Here is a 20,596-nt window from a genome sequence, read left to right on the forward strand (position 1 = left end):
TGCTCTTTAAGAGAATTTGACACTGATGCATGGGAAGTAATCTGAGTAAGGAGCTAAAAAGACAATTACTACAAACATATGAAAAGTACACTGGAACTGTGAAGATGTTAAAATAGAATTAAGACCAAAACAAACAAGAAACCCACAACGTTATTTGCCGGTACAGATGGCATGCCACATATAAAGGATGCTAGAGCAAACTCACTTAAATTATAGAATTAGTACCATTAGTATCACCACAATTTGAGTGAAAAATGGGAAACCAAGGAGTAGCAGTAATTAGTACCTTAATGAGTATCCACGCCATTTCAATCTTCTCTTTAATACAAAGAGTTTGTCTCCTGATAGCCACATCAACTGTAAAGTTAGATACATTGTTAGCAATCATATATGAATAAGTAAATCAGAATAGGTATGAGGGCTCAGAGTTGGAGTTGATTAGTAAGAAGGGAAAACTGCTGTGAGTTTACATGATTGCTTTTCAAATGAACAAAGTTCGATCAGCCACAAGGGCTCAGGCTGACCCATTCCTCCAACCCAGTGCTAATTGCAGCTCTGCCAGTAGGTTTTTCGTTGAATGTCAGGGATGGGTTAGGAGAAGCCAGTGCTTCCATGAGTGACACACTGCCTACTCCATCCTGGCTCATCCTTCAAGTCCAAACAGGCTTTTATTGTAAAGATGTCACTTACTTCTTACATCACAAGCATAAATACTCACCTGAGCTGAATTCATCTACCCAGATGAAGCTCTTTAGTTAAACAGCCAGCTCTCTGGAATTAAGAGTTTATTCTACATTCCTTTTTTTGTAGCTCTGTGAAGTATGAAATATTGCTACAGACATTTGCTCAGACTTCCTTGTTGACACATTGCTCTACCATGTGTCACACCAATATCTTACAATGTTGATATAACTGTAGTCAGAAGTATGACATGGCATATAGAGCTGAGAGGCGACAGCTGATCTGAAGAGATGTAGATTTACATCCATTGAGTGGGGACTATAAAAGCATTTTCCTTTCATGTAAAAAGAAAAGGGGGGGGTGGGTTTAAATGTACATGACATTCTGTGCTTATATATAAAAATATTAACTGGGTTCCTTCAACAGAGTATTCATGGGGGGTGTTGTTCCCTCATGAGATAAGTGAACTTGCCTGAAAACAGCCCAGAGCATGGGCTCAGACAAGTCAAGCTGTCCAATGGTGAACACCCGGGAAAAGCCCTGGAGAACTGACCCAGCGCATGTTTCCCAAGAGGAGTGTGAAGGGACTTCAGCACAGAAGTCACTGAATCTATTAGGGCTAAGATTTCCTCCCTGATCTCTGCAATCAGTTACCTAGGTGTTTTAATCTCTCTTCTCTTTCTTGCTGGTGGTGAATTTCTAAACTTTACGATTCCCTACAGGTATTTTAGATTCAGCTGCAAACTTGAAAATCAGCCTAACCAGATCTGTGTTTCAAGACTGAAGCACAGACGCCCTTTTTCCAAGTCAGATATTTTCGTTGGCTTAATGCTCCCAGTCAAAAGTGACTGATCTTGCTCTTACAGTTGCACAGATAAAATGAAAAAGTTGAAATCAAGGCAAGGATTTGGGGGAGGGAGCATCACTCTCTTTACCTCATTGTCTCAGCAAAAACAAAATATATTTGTATTGATTCTGTCCCCAAGAGTAATTGGATTAAAACAATCTCCCTCATCCCTATTCCCTCTTTTGTGAGCTGTATCAGAGAGCCTCAGACATTTGATGCTGAGAAATGCACTTTGCACTGTTACTCAGCAGCACTCAAAATCCCTAACAATGCCAGAATGTAGCTGGGTGAAATCTGAAGCTGAATGCTTCAAGGGACCATTATTACTAATGGGCTTTTGTATTTGAAACTTTGAAATCAAATAAAACTGGTAGGAATCTGAAGTGCAAAGAAAAAAGGCATTGAAGTTTGTAAGTATCATTAAAGAACTACATTCCAGTTTTATGAGATACTTCAGTCAGGTTACAGCTCATCACAGAACAGGTACTGAGAATTCTCAAAAACACTCAAGTATCTCAGAAGAACAATGTAGACTGTCCAAGGTGAAATATAGCTTTAGCAGCCTAATTTAAAGTATCTTGTTAAAAAACACTGACCCCCTCATGCCGTAGTCTTGCTGCTAAGTGACACGAGAAAATATAAAAGGCTGGGAACAGAATCCAATTAGGCTCTAGTATCCCTTTGCAAGTATTTATCTGTCAATACCTACATTACCACTATCCTAAGTGTGGTAGTTTCAGGCTGTGCCTAGAAAATTTTCCACAGATCTTGAACAGAAAATGGTAGAATGTAAATAAATTACTATTGGATGTAAAATGGAAAATAATGATAAACTCTAAATAATCCCATTGGACAGATAATAGACATTAAACTTAGATTTGTAAACTATCTCTCTTTTTGGCTTCCTCACTCTGGGAGATACTAACTGGTGCTTTGCTGACCTTGGCTGTGTTCTTAGCTGTGGCTAACAACAAACAACTCTCTGCCCTTTCTCTTGTCCCTTGTGTACAGGGGGGTATGGGGAAGGGGGCAGGGAGTGTGAAAGCTCTTATTAGCCCCCTGGTTTTGTCCAGGCGGGTTCTTGTGCTGTTTATAAATTGTAAATACCTGTAAATATTGTAAATACTATTTTGTACATATTCATTGTATTTCATTTTAGATTGTAGTTTTGCTTATAAATACAGCTTCATTTGCTTCCAACTGAGCTGGTCTGGCAATTTTATGTTGGGAGGAATTTTCAGACCACCACACAAAGAGATCCCCTCTCAGAGCATAGCCTCAGCATCTCAGGCACTGTATAAAAGCCTACAAGGAAATAATTCTCCTGAAGCCTGCTTGACCTAGAGGAAAACGTCAACAGAGGCTGGCATTCAGCTCTACAGCTCACTTTTGAGAGTGTAAAGAATTTCAGATGTATTTTGTGCTCATAGTCCCAATCACAGTTACGTTACTGACTATGTTTTAGAATTTCATAACAAAAGGTAGAGGTGATTCAGTTCAGGGACCAGGTTATTGAATTTTGACCATGTCAATAAGGAAAATATATATCAGTGCAAACAACAGAGCTGAAAAGCTGTTAAAGCTTGACACAACAGCTATTCATGGAGCTGTTAAGAACTAAATAATACAGAAACTCCTCTAAATCTCACTAGTACAGACGAGTAACAATGCTCTTTTCAGTTAGAGCAACTTCCATATTTCATTTATACCAAGAAAACCAAATTCTTACCTGTCCTTTGTGAAAATCTGTAATGAAATCAGGCAGAAACTCACACTACAGAGCAGTAGTATATTTACTATTATGCTATAACTGTTGATTGGGCAAAATATGCAAAAAAGTATTTCCAAAGAATTTACAAACTTTATGGAATTCTGTTGTCTATTTGACTCTAAAAACAGCATGGAAAACTCTGTTAGTAGAACTTCTCTTTTCCTTCATAGGTGCAGGCATGATTATTGGAACCCAACTTGCATTTTCACAGCTGCTGTGTAAACTCACATCATCTTGTCATTGTGAATACACATGAAACGAATTGAGCTGTATTTATATCCCTTCTTCTTGCAATTTAATGTGCCTACAAAAATGCCTTACTGTGAAAATGTGAAGAACTGATGAAAGTACCTGAATCAGACTGGTTCTGGATGTTAAGAGCCCTATGAGACATGCTGCATGTGGGTACCTAGAGAAAAAAAACAGGTAAGGGAAGAAAAACTTGATCTTCTGCAATGTATTCTTATTCTCAAGACAGGGGATATTCTCCAAATTGGGAATAATCTATCATATAATCTAGGTGCATCTGCAAGACTATGATTGCTTCAATAGCCTTATCTAGCCCAGGGCTATTAAATGCAGAATGTATTTCATTTCTGTAGTTTTTACTGGGGGAACTATGCACTCTTTTGAAAAACCCATGAAAGTAAAAGACTATATAGCATGCAGCCAATCTCATTTATGTGCTAAATCAATCCATTCATCCCTTTCATGTTATTTCATTCTGCCTACAGTATATAAAATTGGAAAGAAATTAAATACTGTACCATGCTTTGGAATTTTAAGGTGCAATGATAACAATATGGTGTCTATTTTGTACTAGAAAGCAAATCTACCTACTCAGCGCCAAATACAAAAAGAGGAAAATATCTATTGATTAAATAGCTGGAAAATTAAAAGGCAAAATACGTTTCTACATTATTTGTCACTCCTAACATTTGCATGGGTATATTCCTGTTCACAGAGGTTCCCAGATCTTATATAAACACCCATTTTGCCACTCAACCTATTAGCCATAAAAATCAGTTTCTTGTCTTGCGGAGTTGAAAGCTGAAGTATTTCTGAATCTATTTATTCTGCCAACTTTCAGATGTTCAGGTTTGTTTGCTTGCTTCCCCAGGCAGTACTGAACTCGCCTTCAGTAACCTGGGTACTCAGATTGGAAAATCTGACACAGGTTATAACAATAAATGTTGAAGAGTGATGACATGCATCTGGTCAGTTGCAGCAGGATTGTTTGGAATGGTTCTGGATAGTTGATGTCATCACTGTATGATTCCTTCAGCTGTAATAATGTACAGAGAGTAAGAGTGGCGGTACCAGATCACCCCACAGTGTTATTTAGTGTGGTGGAGGTCACAGGATCGAGGATCACAGGATGTTAGGGGCTGGAACGGCCAGAGCAGGACCATGGAATCTAGCACAGGTCACACAGACGGGTCTTCAAAGTCTCCAGAGAAGGAGACTCCACAGCCTCTCTGGGCAGCCTCTTCCAGTGCTCTGTGACCCTCACAGTGAAGAAATTCCTCCTCATGTTGAGGTGGAACTTCCTGTGTTGTCATTTATATCCATTACTCCTTGTCCTATCACAGGACAGAGAAGATCCTGACCCCTCCCTCTTGACACCCAGCCCACAGATATTTATAAGCACTTATTAAATCCCCTCTCAGTCTTCTCCAGACTAAACAGCCCCAGGTCTCTCAGCCTCTCCTCATAGGTCATGTGCTCCAGTCCCTTAATCATCCTGGTAGCTCTCCATTAGACTCTCTCCAGCAGATCCTCGTCCCTCTTGAAATGGGGAGACCAGAACTGGATGCAATATTCCAGGTGAGGTCTTACCAGGGCAGAGTAGAGGGGGAGGAGAACCTCTCTCAATCTGCTGGACACACTCCTCTTAATGCACCCCAGGATCCCATTGGCCCCAGGTCCTTCTCCACAGGGCTGCTCTCCAGTAGATCACCTCCCAGCCTGTACTGGTGCAGTTTATCATTCCTTTCCAGGTGCAGGACTCTGCACTTATCCTTGTTGAACTTCATTAGGTTCCTCTATGCCCAGCTCTCCAGTCTGTCCAAGTCTTGCTGGATGGCTGCACAGCCTTCAGATGCTTCAGCCAAACCTCCCAGTTTGGGGTCATCAGCAAACTTGCTGATCAGACACTGTCCCCTCATCAATGTCATTGATGAAGATGTTGAACAGGACCAGATCCGGCACTGATCCCTGGGGAACTCCACTAGTTACAGCTCTCCAGCTGGACCTGGCACCACTGACCACCACTCTTTGGACTCATCTTGTAACCAGTTCCTAATCCCTCTCACTGTCTGCTCTTCTCTCACATATTTCCTGAGCTTACTCACAAGGATGCTATGGGAGACAGTGTCAAAAGCCTTACTAAGGTCAAGATAGACTATATCCACTGGTCTTCCTGCATCTACCCATTCTGTTATGACATCATAGAAGGCTATCAAATCAGCCAAGCATGATTTCCCCTTGGCAAATCCATGCTGACTGCTCCTGCTCATCTTCTTTTCTTCCAGGTCTCTGGCAGAAGGCAGCAGTAATTAGGAAAAGTCCATAGCACACATGAAAGGCTAGGGCAGTCAAGATGCAGGCCTTGTGCTTGCAGCAGTCAGAGCTGAGGGACCCTGTTGGGCACGTCCCTAAACATTTAGCCTATGCCTGGAGCTAGACTGTAGCAGTTGCACTATCATCCGATGATCCTTCCCCCTTAGAGAAAGGGAATTGGGAAAAGGAGAGAAGAGCCATGGGTTAAATTACAAAAAAAACCCAACTGAATTAAATGAAACAACAAAACTGACACCAGCACCAATATGAGGCATATGAAGTTATACTCATCCCAGAAAAGGTAGAGCAGTCATCCTAAACAGGAAAGCAGTCCTCAAGAACAAAAGGAAGAAAAGACTTGTATTTCTTTATTAGATTTGCTCATCTAAAAAGGCATTTTCTTTAGTTCCATATTAAGAGGCATCATAATTCTCATTTTATGAGAAAAAAACCTTCTTCTTGGACTCTCCTCATTCAAGCACAGACAGGGCCAGTTTCTGAGTTTGTTCAGTGATTACCTGTGTGGTTCTCATAACAGACATTACATTTTACTGTCATTTCACTGACCAGTAAAATATACATGCACTCCATTGCGTGCAAGTATGCTTCTCTTACTTTCTGAGTCACAACTACATTTGACTGGCCCTTTATTTTGTGACTATTCCAATAATTTCGCATAGACAGCAAACTTCATTATCTCACTGTTCAGACCCTGTTATGGAAAAGAGGAAAATGCACGGAGAGAAACCTCCTTCCATTTAAAAGACTGGCTGTTTAATTTCCAACTGTGCTGGGTTACACCCATCCTTGATTGGGGCTGAAGAAAGAACCCAGCCACATGGTGGACAAAAGAAACTTGATCCAGGTGGGCAGAGAGAGACTCGGTTTTCCCCCTCCCAGGAAGAGGGGTCACCTGGGTCAAAGATGGTCTATTCCACTCCCCCTTCTTGTCCAGCAAGCCTATAAAAAGGGCAGACATCCTTTACTGCCCTCTCTTTCCCTGCTTCGCCTGCTTGAGAGAAGTAATCTACTGCTCCTGCCTCTTGCATGTGACCACGTGGTGGGGGCCTATTTTCCAAGCTGCATCCACACTTTTCTAACGAACTGAATCCACTTACATCCAGGGAATACAAGGCCATCCGGGCTTGGGTTTGTATATTTTTCTATTTATCCTTACTCTATACCTTTGTAACCTCCCCTGTTACTGAGATATTGATATGACTATTTCTTTTGTGAATTTACCTCTCCTTTCCCCTGCCTGATTTATTTTACCTTTACTGGGAAAGGGAAGGGGAGGAATCTCAATCTATGTGGGCTTTTAGACTCCAGGTGAAGCTCAAGCCAGCACACCAGCCAGCCATTTCATCTGCCAGTTTAACTGCTGTCCTGCACTGCCATTTCTGGGACTACAACCAGCATAAGAATAAAATGTGATGATCTGTCATCATTGTGTTCTCTTGTAATCATGCACTAGACGCCCAGGAGAATTTTTTGCTTCTCTAAGGAAAGATTGAAGAATGTCAAGGTCGTTTGGTTGTGTTCTTGCAAACCTAGGGAGCTTCTGTTTCCAGCCATACTGAGTGACAACAGAAGATCCTCATCGGTAGCTAGAATATTTGATACCACAGTTATGTTACCTAAAGTCAGCTGTCCAAAAGTGTCCAGTCTGGGCTGGTAATTTATATGTCCTCTACCATCAGGATGGAGAATGACTTCTTCAGAAGGCAATTCATTTCAGCCTTTAATAGTACTATTCCTATTCATCTTCATTGAAATAAAAGGATCCAGATAACTTGATTAGCAGGTTAAACTTTAGAGGGATAGTGCAATGAACCTCAATATATAAACTCCCAGTGGAAGAAATACTACTGGAAACAGAGGTAACAGCATCATCCTAAATCACAATTTTCAGTAAAAACAAATGTGTTACAAGCAGCAGCTCTAATACAAGCTCATGCTACTGTGTCTCCTCACGTCTTCCTCCAGTGCCCCCTTAACTGCTCCATCTCTCTCTCTCTTTTTGCTTGACTAAATGAATGGCAGCCCACACCACATCTTGTAGCACGATCCGTGTGTACCAAACAGCCAGCTGGTATGAGGCAGCTGGCACACTGGACAGAAAGCACTACCCTTGAATGCAAACTGGTATCATTCCTCATTGAAATTTGTTTATTTTTTTTCATGGGTATAAAATTAGTAGGATCCTTTTATTTCAGATTCCAACAAAGTTATCTAATGGTTTTCAAAGTTACAATTGCATAAGCCTTATTTCACTGGGAAGTCAACCTAAAAAATTGTCTTTGGTGTAATAAACAATATATTTCTAACACTGACTGTTATGTACTCCCCTCCCTCCCCCATGTTTTCCTATAGTGTCTTGTTTTTGGAAAACAGAAAGGGGTGAATAACTAACAAGCATATAGAGAGTCCATGAAATACATCTCTAATCTGAGAAATAGGGTCAGGTTTGATCTTGAGGTCTTCTGATAGAGACTGAATTATTAAAAGGCTATTGTCTGCTCTAGAGTGACATTCTGTCTGAGCATATTGTACTTTGTGCAGTTCATAAAGAACACCAAATGTAATATAACTTAAATAAAAATAGCTCCATCTTTAAAGATGATCACTCTGTTCATGAGATAATATTCTATCCATCTTCCACTTTACTGCTTTCACTAAACAGTTAGTCATTCCATTCCCAAGGCTGTGTTGGTATTTCATGCCACAGCAGGGGAAAGATTAAATAATTTTTTAAATAATTATAAAATAATAAAGAGCTAATGGAAGATGTAGTTGCAGCTATTGTGAGTAACATTTTATAAAAACAATTAGTTTCCATGTAGAATGTGTCTTCAAGTAGTCCAAAAGTGTCCAGTGTAAACTAGTAATTTGTATGTCCTCTGCCATCAGGATGGAGAATGACTTCTTCAGAAGGCAATTCATTTCAGCCTTTAATAGTACTGTACTAGTTTCCTTTTACTGACTTTAAAAAGCTCTTCATAACACAATAGAGAGCATTACTCTTCTAACTGTAAACTCCAAACCTATTAACAAACCCCTTTAATTCATACAGGTGTATTGAATTTGCATACGCTACTTGTAAGATAAGTTGATTTCTCTCTCTTGGGAAATGATTTATGTAGAAGGAGTTTTATGTTTGTTTTATTAGAGTGTCTCACTTAACATTTTCACATTACATTTAAACAGATTTCCTTGCAGAGGAAGTGAATAGGAGGAATATTGTGCTGTAAAACTTTCCTCCCATCAACGAATAGATGGGTTTTGACCTTTTTAAAATCAGTTAGCATACACTTTAATTTTGGCTTTATATTTGAATCTTTAAGTCAATTTGGATTTCCTCAGCAGAAAAGATATTCATGATGCATTTTCTATGTGTGTGGGTGTGTATATATAGATACTCTGTGACAATTATTTTTTCCTTGCATATTAAAAATCAGGCCCAGACTATTTCTTTTCCTGAAATAATTTGTGTGTACCAGCAACGAAATTTAGAAACTAAGCAGGATGTCTTGTCTATGCCACTTCTGGTGTGGTTTTATAAAACTCCCCATGGATGGTGAGAAGATACCACTTCTCTGTTTTACACAAGATGTATTTGTGTAGTTGTGTTCTGCCTGCCTTGTAAACAAGGAAAGACCCCTGCATGTCTGGCCTTGCCTGCTGCCTCTCTATTGCTGTGTCAGCCCTAGGATTCATCTCAGTCTAAGTACTGGCAAAGAGCTGCTGTCACTGCCTGCACAGTCACCTGCTCCTGCACTCAGCATCTGCAAACTGCAGCCAGCATCACTGATGTCTGCTACAGGGTAAAGATCTCTTTGCCCAGAAACAAAGGTTCAGGGATTTCTGTAGATATAATGCTAGCAAAATGACATTTTTGAAAGCCATCATTACTGTAAAAGCTACTTGGCTTTGAAACCGCAAATCCAGCTTATAATGCCAATGCAGAAAAAAAAAAATCCAGTGTCCTCTCCAAAAAACCTCAGGATCACCATAAACTTATTGTATCCTATACCAATATCACAAAGCATTTACCAGAGTTTAGTACCATGGCAGAAAGGAGAAGCAAACCTAGCTTTAGCCCCTGAAGCTGCTGTTTGTTCAGGAAATGAGGAGCTCTACAAACAAAGACAAAATAAAATCTGAACAAAGCACAAGTACTGAGGCAGATTCAGGACAGATGGGAAGGCCTTGGATACCTGGATTCTGGGCAGCGTGAGTATTCAGCCCTGTAGATTCTAGCACTAGCAGCTTACAGAAGAATATATGAAATGGTGAACTGCTCCTCTGATCTCTATTCATCAGAGTCAGTGTTTAGTTTTGTCCTGTATGTTGTGGCATTCAGTTGGATTTATTATTTCAGTGCATACTAGGTATCAGTGCATGCTAGGTATCATTGCACCTGAGGAGCTGCCATTTCTGAGTTTCAAGCCTGCTGCAATGGAGGACTTTGTCCCAAAATCAATGCCCTGGAATGTTTGAACACTTCCACCAGAGACCACTGCAACCCCTCAGCCCACCTTGCAAGCTTTCCCTTTGAACTCAGCCCAGTGACTCCCTCAGCCTTTGCACACATGCTCATGCTAGAAAACCTTAACATGGAAACACATCTGTGTCGGGTCATGGGGGAAGAACACTAAATAGAATGAGTGCCAGACACAGCTTGAATGGCTACTATCTATCTCATAGTTTTGCCTTTTTCAGCCACTACAGCTTTCATGCCATTTTTAAAACTGCCTTAGCATACATACTTTCAGTCACCTTTTCAAGCACTAAGCATAGGATTTCCATGCTATTTTAATTCACATTTATAGGCTGAATTCCATTACGAAATAAATAGATTGTATCATACCAGTAAGTCAGAAGTATAAGCCATTACTGGCCTTTAAAGTTATAAACTTTTAGCATGTCTGCAGTGATCAAAGAAAATAGAATTTGAGGTAGAAGTGCCCCATGGGGGTGCTAGCATTTCAACACAGAGCTACCATGCTACCCACATTCTGTGTGCACCCCACAAAGAGAAGCAGGTGCACTGGGGAGCACTAACCCAGTGCATCTTGTGGGACTCAGAGAATAGTGCCCCACCATTCAAACCAATAACCCTTGGCAAGACACTGCTGCAGTGCAGCAAGGGACAGTGCATCATGGTGTCAAGAAGCATATGAGGCAACATTAAAAAAAACATACATCATCTTTATAGGTTCTCAGTACACTAAAGAATGGCAGCTTGAAATTACGCTGGGGAGATGGAAGACTGAAAAAAAAACGTTACCTGTGCTGCTTTGTCTTCAGCATCATGGGCACAGCTCCTTCAAACAGAAACCAAAAATGGTTTCTGAGAGCCCCTCCTTGAGCAGTTTTGCATCAGCAAGGTTCCAGTTCTGATGTAACTTCTAAAACCATAGACATGCAAGCTTTAAGGCAGGAAATTACATGTATTTTTAATAAAATAAAAGGCAAGAATAATAGCACAGGATTTTCAAACTATCTTTTCAAATTTTTTCACTGTTCTCTCAGCTGTAGCCTTAACTTTGCACCTAACATTCTCTTATGCACATTTCATAACATCCCTGACCTTGAACTTCTGCTTTAAAAAATGATCTTTGCCCAATGGAAATACACGTTTTGAAAGTTTCCCTATAAAAGCTGGACATAGATTAAAAACTTAGGACTCTACAACTTCAGAAAAGAACTTCAACAAATTTCAAGCTCTGATATTTTTAGTAAGAAATAATGCCAGATGAAACATTGCATCTGTCCTTAAAATGTGTGAGAAGTTATATTAAAACTAAAAAGTAAAATATACTCACTGAGGAGACATGCCATGTGTTTATATGGTTGCATTAATTATTTCATTGAATGATTTTTTTATTATTTTCTCTATAAAAAAATCTGAAAAGCTACATAAAACCAAATAAGGCACATAATGTCACAATAAGCATTCCAAAATTATTTCCTGTCATCTCATTAAAGGACATTTCTTATCTAGCAACCATTCTGGACTAAATTTGCTTCCAGAAGTGAAAAGGAACTTTCTCAAGTCCTCTTCTAAGTTCACCTCCACCTTTGCCATACTCTGTAGCCTGTGCGTCTACAGCCCAGCTCCATGGAGTTGCATTGTCACAAATACCTTACTCATCACTGGCTGTTCTCAGGAACCTAAAAGACTCATTTGACAGTCCACTGGGAGGTCTTCTCCATGTCTTTGGCAGGTGGTATATCATGACCACTGATTGTGCACTTATGATCTGAGGCAGACTCGGCTCAGCAACCTTTACCCTTGTCACGGTACTTGATTATCTGCCCAAGGACCCACTGCAGTTCTTCTGCAGCTGCTCTGGCATTAGGTGGAGTTCTTTTATTTTTCTATCCAATTGCTCAGTGAAAGTCTTTTTCAGCCAAGAAAATATATATTCAGGGTCTTTTCTGAAATTTTATTATTTTTTTAGATCATTTGATGTTCATCACAGTCATTCTGGAACAAAATCAGTGTTTTTCATTAGACAGAAAAAAGTTGCAAGTTCTTGTAGTAATGACCATCATAAAACCAGGCTGGTGAACTGGACATAGGAGCAAAGCAGAGAACTATTCCTTTCTATCCATAAACTGACTACCCTTTTCTGAGGAAGGCAAATATGCATGGGATGGGCCACACTGCATGGCCAAGGGCAAGGGGAAAACTCCATGCACATATTGACTTCCACAGCCTTCTGAGGACAGCAAAAGATATACATCTATCTCAGTGGCCCAAATAACCCAGCTATTCATACTAAACAGCTGCTGAATGATGACTTTCAAGCAACAGTGTCATAAGCTGTGTGATTCTGCCCAGCACTGGGAGATGCTGAAGTGATGATTCAGCAGACCTGTGGGAGCTTTGCACAGCTTCCTAAGCAAGAATCCATTGTCACCAATCACCTGCCCAGGATCTGCAGTACAGTCCTCTCATAACAAACAAGTTGTTAAAGTCTGGAAAGTCTGGAAGCAGTACTGCCTTGACTGAAACTGACCCAGAAAAACAGTTTCATATTTCTTTATGTCTTCTTCCACTCCATTACTCTTTTCCCAGTAGGTCTGCTGCAGAGAGGTTGGCAACACTGCTGCTGTCAAAACTTGCCTGATAATGGTTTTGGCATCATTCACTTGCAAATAGATGAAGTATTTCCACAAAGGATGGAAACTGAATCCTGAGAACATGAATATCCTGATACCACCACTGCTTCAATTTGACTTCTGCACATGCTCTCCAATGTGTCAACTACATCAAGTCAAAACCAACCAATGTTGAAATTATTCCTGCAGTTTGGAAGCCCTGACTGAGGTACAATAGAGCAGACAAGACTATCATCTATACTCTACTATTGTCAGCAACTGCAGCAGAAAAAGGGTGTGTCATCCCGAGCATTTTATTGAAGAAAATCTTTTTGTTTTCTTTCCACGTAACACTTGAAGTTGTCACTGCAGAAGAAATATAGGAAGTACTTCCCTATTTTAGCTAAGGGCCAAGTACAGTCATAAAAAGAATAATGTCCTTCCTATCATCACTAAGCACAGATCACTAAGCCATTCTTAATTTTCCTGGCAAAGGCAAGAGGTTGAGTCCTCTGAAATTATATATCTCTGGTACTAACTGATTTACAACACCTTAGCAGAAAGTATTTGGCCAGGTCAATAAACTGCATGACTGTCAAAGACGTAAATTGAGACCTCATGGAGCCAGCAGTGCTGTGAGGGAAAGGAGAGGATATGGGAAGCATTTGGCTGGCTGGTGTTTGGTGTCCATATGCAGTGAGCTCTGCCATCAATGTTGGCCTAGTAGTAAATAATACAGTTTGTCGATGTCGATGCATAGAAGTTAGAAGAAGTATGAACTCTGAAGTCATTAAGTCTTACTGTGTTACTGAGCACAGCAGAGTGCTCCTGTATTTATATTTCTGTCTACAGTCAATAAATCAGAATCTGTAGTATCTGCATTTTGCAAGTATCTGCTTTACCACGTTAAAAAAAGGAATAGGTGGGGGAAAAAACTTATGATGGCTTCTTTTCTCTCCCTTTCCAATTGCTAGAGAAACCAATCCTTTAAGCATCTTCTGTTGTCTGAAAAGGAAGCAGTCATTTCACCCTTCCCCACAGAAAAAAATAAAAAGCATGAAATGTTCTGTGTTTTATGGTAGTCCTATAGTTGGTGGAAGAAGGGAAGAGGAAATCAAAAGCAGTGATTTTTCCACCTCTGCAACTGACATGTTGACTGAACTTGAACAAATTGTGAGGGGCTCCTGTATAAGCTGTATTAAGGAATCATAACAAGTGCAGGGTATAATGTTAGGGGGAAAGGTGCAATTCAGAGGAGGACTAAAATTGTAAAAAAGAGCATAACTGTTTGTTGTTAGAGTGCCCATGCTGTCTTCAGCTGCCAAGTTGGACAGCACTACCATTAGCTGAGTTGGCTCATCTTTGCTAAAAAACTGTGGTCCAAACAAAATCAAACCAACGAGTATTAAACAAAACCACAAAGCAAACAAATAAACAAACAAACCAACCCACAACAAAGCCACTTTCTTTGCGTTCTTCCCAGTCTGTTACAGATAAGGTTATTCATCACTTATCCAAAAGTGACAGATAACATTTTCCCTTTTTTTTCCAACAGATAAATATGGCTAATAGGCATACTAATGCTGCAGTGGTAGGAGGAGAGTTAGTTATTGGTGGCAAGTCCTTGGAGCTCTTTCCATGAATTCATGTCATTACAAAAGAATATAGCATTGGAGTTTTTGTCCAGCTGCTCCATTAGTATGCAATGATTTTCATCTGGAAGTTGAGTTAGATGGGATTGTTGTTTCTAGTCTAGCCAGTTCTCAGCTACATAATATTCTGGCAGAATTTCTATCTGGATGAAAATGGGAAACAATTTATGTGATAATTCTCTTATAGTCTTCCTCTAGTTATAGCCTGCTATGAAGCATACACACGTGGAACAAAACCCAGACAGAAAACAATAGCCAAACAAAAGTAGCCATCACTGCTTATACAGCAGCACACAGTGTTTTACTGCATTTTACTACAATTCATATTTCCTTTTTTATTTTAACTGGTATCTAGGAATACATGAACATAGAAATGTGGAATTCCTTCTCTTGCAGGGTTTCAGAACGAGCTTGTAGCTTTGAGGCCACCAAATGCAATATTAACTTCACAAACTGCCAACTTCAGTGAATGCTGAGAACTAAATTCTACTAACCTGAATGGCTGCAGGGCTGTCTTCTTAAGCTTATAATGCTGTCATGCAGCAGGGGTTTCCTTATTTATGTCCCATAAATAGGTGAAGGTGCAACAAAAATGCCAAGGATTCCCTGTGTGAGTTCCCTTAGCTCTCTACCAAAGGCAGTATTGAGACAGATGTTAGGCTGTTCTTAAAACACCCAAGAGTAAATAGGTAGTGTGTAGGCTCAGGGAAAAAAGGTGTATTGGCCTCAGGGCAGGAGCTGGTAACCTCCAGTGAGTGCCATCATCCACGCAGCATCTGCAGCTGCTGCTGCTGCATCTCAGCTGGGACATCACACCAGGCATTTCTCCAGGCCTAATGCAACCTGGGACCAGAAAGGCCCAGCAGTGCCTTACAGACACCAGGGCTTTCCTTCCACTGGGTTGTATTTGTTACCCTAGAAAGCATTCTGTCCACTGCCTTTACTTATCCACAACAAAGTTAAGTGCAACGGCATTCAAAATTCTGCAGGCACATGTGTGTGTGTGTGTTCACATGGATATGTGTCTATGTGCATATGCCTAGCTGGAAACTGATGCCCCGAGCTGGTGCAGCTCATTGGGAGTCAGAAGCCAGAAGCCTCTGGGCTGCATTTCTTTGGGGTGCTTTTCAGGGTCTTTCTTACACTCCACAATTAATCTATGCTTTAGTCATTCTTTCCCCTCCCTCACCCCACCCCCTTCGGGTGATCAATGTTTATTTCTTGTTCAGAATTCTTTTCTTACTTTGTACTTTCCATGTTAGCAGACAACCTACCCTAATTATAAATTTTTCAAGTCATCAGCTACCTCAGCTGCCAAATGGCAGTTCTGAAAAATACTATGTTTAAATACATACATTTTTTAAATATTTGAAATATTTAACCTATGATATCTGATACATTGAAGTTGAGCAGCACATCCTAAAAAACAAGGCTGCCTTCTGTAATAGAATACTTTAATGTCTGGGGAATTAAGGAGAGAATAAATACTCTTAGTTCTCTCTGAATATACTTTGCTTCACAGTTTAAATATCTAAGGCCAAATCTCCTTTCAATTACCCTGACACAACCCTGTTTAATTCTATGAATATGAAGCAATATAAATGTCTGCAGAATCTGGCCCTTAAGGTCTGTGCAAACCTCATTTCTTAAGATTCCTCATTTTGACTAAGATTGTCAACATAAGAAGTGAAGTCTGTTAAACATAGCTGCATATTGCCGTTATAAAACATGAAGGTTTCTCTTAGCCTTTTGCCCTGCTATAAATTAGGGGAAATATGTTCAATTTTGTTTGAAATTGGTGTTAATCTGAATTAAGTTCAGCCTTTATGATGTGGATTCACTTTTGACCAAACCTTTTAATAAGACTGCACATATTCAAACTAAATAATGAAGCTAGAAAATTACTCTGTTCATTTGCAAATTCATTATTGCTTTTCCAAACACTTCAGCCTGTAAATCCTTCAACTAAGTTGAAGCTTTTGATTTCTATTACATTTTCTAAGGCACCTTATATCTGGAGGTGGCTGAATGACAGAGTTGTGTTGGGCATACCTGACAAATATAACCATTTTTTCCTATTCACGACCTAGTCCTCAAGACAAGTGACACTACAAAAATCTCTGGTTTTCAGAAATAATCACTGAATAATCCATGTGATATTCGTTCCAGATGCTACACTGAATTTTATTGTGTTTATCTGTCTGCACTTCTATTCATTTACTGGTATTAATTTATTGCCACTACTGAATAGAATATTCCTCTGGGATAGTTTTTGGTTTTACTCTGCACCAAAGAGCACACTCTTTACCTAAATACAGTGCTTGAGGGAGTGTACACCGAAGTGAGCTCCCACAGAGCAGTAAGGCAAAGATGACTGACTGAGAAAATCTTATCCCCTTTTGCACACATGTGGCTATGTACAAGAGCAGTGCAGTTCAAAACAGTCCCTTTCATTGCCAAGAGAGAAATGACAGTCTCCACTTATCTCCTGGCAGAGTTAACATTCAGTATTTTTTTTAGGATAGTACAGCTACATTTATTATTGTCGATATTATTCTATGTTGTATTGTAGAAGCTCCTAAAGGACAAGAGGCTGGGTTCCAGGGACAAGGCTAAAAGGGTGCTTGCTGTTCAGGACAGGCAGGCTCAATTGTTTTGCTCATCACAACCTGCTGCGATTGTGGGCAAGACACTTACCCTGCTACTCCTTTATTTGTCATCTGCTAGAAGGATTTTATGACAACTAAAAGTTGCAAAGTGCATGATAATCTTATAATTGCAGCCCTCTGTAAATTCTTGACACACCAAGAGCTCCAAAAACTGTGTCTCAATGTATGGGAGCAATCCTGTGTATAAAGGAAATGGCTGCTTCCCACTCCACTGTCTGTTCAGAGCGTATGTGAATTCCACCATGAGGCATATATGTAGATATTTTTCTTTGGCAAAAATGTCAATGCAAGACAAGACATATCTGGTGCCAGGCTATACGCAGTGGTGATTTGATAGGATGGATGTCCTTGAACATCCGTTGTCCCAGCAGCCTCCCAGCTACAAGGTGGAAGCATGGTAAAAGTCTCCCCAAAAAATCAAATGTAAAGGGAAAATGAGTGAGTCACCTCTTCTGCTTTGACTTATTCTGTAAAGTTAAAGAAGGCTCTATGAAGATTTCTCAGAGCTTTTCTTCTGGTTTTTGTTGGGGTTTTGGTTTTGGTGGTTTGGGGATTTTTGGGGGGGCTTTTTGTTTTTTTGTTTTTTTGGGTTTTGGGGTGAGGGTTTTTTTGTTTGGTTGGTTGGGGTTTTTTTTGTTGTTGTTGTTGTTGGTTTTTTTGTTGTTTTTGTTGTTGTTGTTGTTGTTGTTGGTTTTAAATATCCAGATTTTCTATTTGTAGCTTAAAAATATATGAGGGTTTCCACAATTGGGAAGGAGCTTTGCTTTTTAACACAGCTTGAATGTAAATTTACAGTTTCATCCTTGTGAGTTCATCTTAAAAGTTCTTTTTTTTTTTTTTTTTTTACATTAAGCTAACATTGTCATACAACACAAACCCTCTCTTCCTGAATCCTGGCAAAAGTATACATGCCATTTGGAATCTCTTTGCAAGATTTATTTCCATTTTTTAAATTACTTAGCTACTTTATTCAGAACCAGCTCCATCTTTTTTCTTCAGTAAATCCATTTAAAATTTTGAACACTGCTTGATTTATCCTTGCTTGTAGTATTTGCTCCTACTTAAAAGTATAGGCTGGACTGCTGGATCATGCTTGCTGAATAAAACTGAGTATTGTTTTATTATTCATTGCCTTGTCATGAATTTGTTGCTGATATTTAATGCCTGGTAGCATGAATCCTGATCCTTACCTCAGGTGAAGCTTCACATTTCAGACACCAGTAATTTTGAATTATTTCCTCATTTACCAACTATCACTCATATTCTAAACTGCAAGTATTTTGGTAATCTTGCCTATAAAGGCAGATTGTAAACTTTTCTAAAATGTTGTTTCTCCCTATCCTTCCCAGTTTAAAAAGGTCTAAGGCAAAGAAAGCGTGGGTGCAGAAGTCCCATGAAACATTGTGCAATATTCAAGTGATGGGATTTTGGTCCAAATTTCCATAAGTCAAAGGAAGCTAGAAACTTCAGGCATAAAAGCAGTGAGTAATCATTTTCTTCCTCGGTGCTGTCATTGATTCTGATCCTCTCTTGTGTTTGTTTAATGATTTTCCCTTCCTACTTTCACCACAGAGCTCTGATGAATGAGGCAGTTTGTTAAACAGGAAAATCAGCATGAAGAGGAATGTATTTAAGATTTATAAGGGACACCCAAGCGTAAATTTCTCCCTCTTTGCCCCAGCCTTTCATAACTTGGTACTCACAACAGGTAGCAGAAATTCTGTCAGAGAAATTCTTAACAAAAAGCATTTACTAATTATCATCATTAACTTATTTTTGACAACCAAAGTAACTGCATCCATCGTTCTGTGTTCCAGAAAATGCAGTTGGTTAACTTAATGCAATGATACAACAGTAATTTTTGTTTCAAAAAGTTATTAATGTTTCCTCCCAGAGTCACAGGAATGCCAATTTTAATTATTATACTATAGGAAAACAGAGGAGAATTTTAGCTCCACCTTATTTTCATCTTGCGCAGTTGCCACAAACTGTACTTAATGAAAAGTTTGCTCTGCTGCGCTTTGAACCGTGGACAGTTCTGTAGGGCTTAATCTTAGCCTTTCCTGCCCTTCAGACAGAAGAAGCTCCATCCTAGCTTCAGCAGCCTTGCACAGCTTGTTTTCAGGGCAGGCAGAGGGAAACAGGCACTTCTGCATGGTTCAAGATACCAGGGAGCATCCACACATCTCTTATAGTAATTGCTCCTACCGGGGCCTCAATCAAACATGAATCCCACATTGTAGTACCTGACACTTCAGAGCAAACTACTGCTACGTGTCTAGCTCCCTACCTGCAGATGCTATTGTGTATGTCTTATACAGGGGAGAGAGAAATGTCTACAGTAACTAGGAGGTAAGGGAAACAGAAATGTCTTTATACATGATCTGCTTTTTGTTCCTTTAATCCAGATTCCTCTTCCTTCACCAACAGGGGAAGCAATTTGTGAAAGCTAAAACCACTTTAGTTTTATTGGGAAACAATTGGACAGTAAACCTTTCTTTACCACTAAGTCCTATCAAATTGTGTTAAATAAGCACCTGTACTGGAGTATTGAACAGATTCACAGGTGTACACAGTGTGTCAGACTCAGCTCTTTCTACAGGATAAGCACAAGCACATTATATTGCTCTATTCTGTGCATAGCAGCCTTGTGGATATTGAGCTTCAGTCTCAGAACAGTCTCATACCTCTTCACCTGGCTTTTAACAGTGAGTACACTTTCACAAATAGTTTTTACCAGAAGGAGGAAGCAAATTTTTTTTCTTCTTCTTCTAGCAAAGGGCGTTTTCTTTCAGTCTGAGTTTTAAGAGTAGCTTTAATGCTAATAAACCAAAAATATATTTTGGCACCTGGCAGCTGGGGGGCCTGATTGGCAGTTAATGAAAGATAAGGAGGATTCATTCCATGGAAAAAAATATTGAACAACTGAATCAATGCTTGTTACACCTTAGTTTTCCAGTCCTAACGTGAGCCAAATGTTACCTCTCAATCTGCAAAGCATGTAGCATTTTACGGATGTCTAAGAAAATAAATTGTTATGTATATCAATTTTCTTGTGACATTTACTCCTTGTAGCAATTGATCTGAAACCAAAAGCATGTTCCAGCAATTAAACTGACTGGAACAATGTAAAACCCTGGTGCTTTCAGAGATTCCCAGTCTTCCAATATGGGCAAAAAAACAACAGAACAGTAGTGCAATGGAGCAAATTCCAGCTTTCCAGATGCTGCAAACTGAGCAGCTGTAGTTTGTGTATCAGCATTGGAGGCTTTCAAGGTTTAATAAAAACATGAAGAAATACTTC

Source organism: Indicator indicator, chromosome 1 (assembly GCF_027791375.1).
Source record: "Indicator indicator isolate 239-I01 chromosome 1, UM_Iind_1.1, whole genome shotgun sequence".
Taxonomy (NCBI): Eukaryota; Metazoa; Chordata; class Aves; order Piciformes; family Indicatoridae; genus Indicator; species Indicator indicator.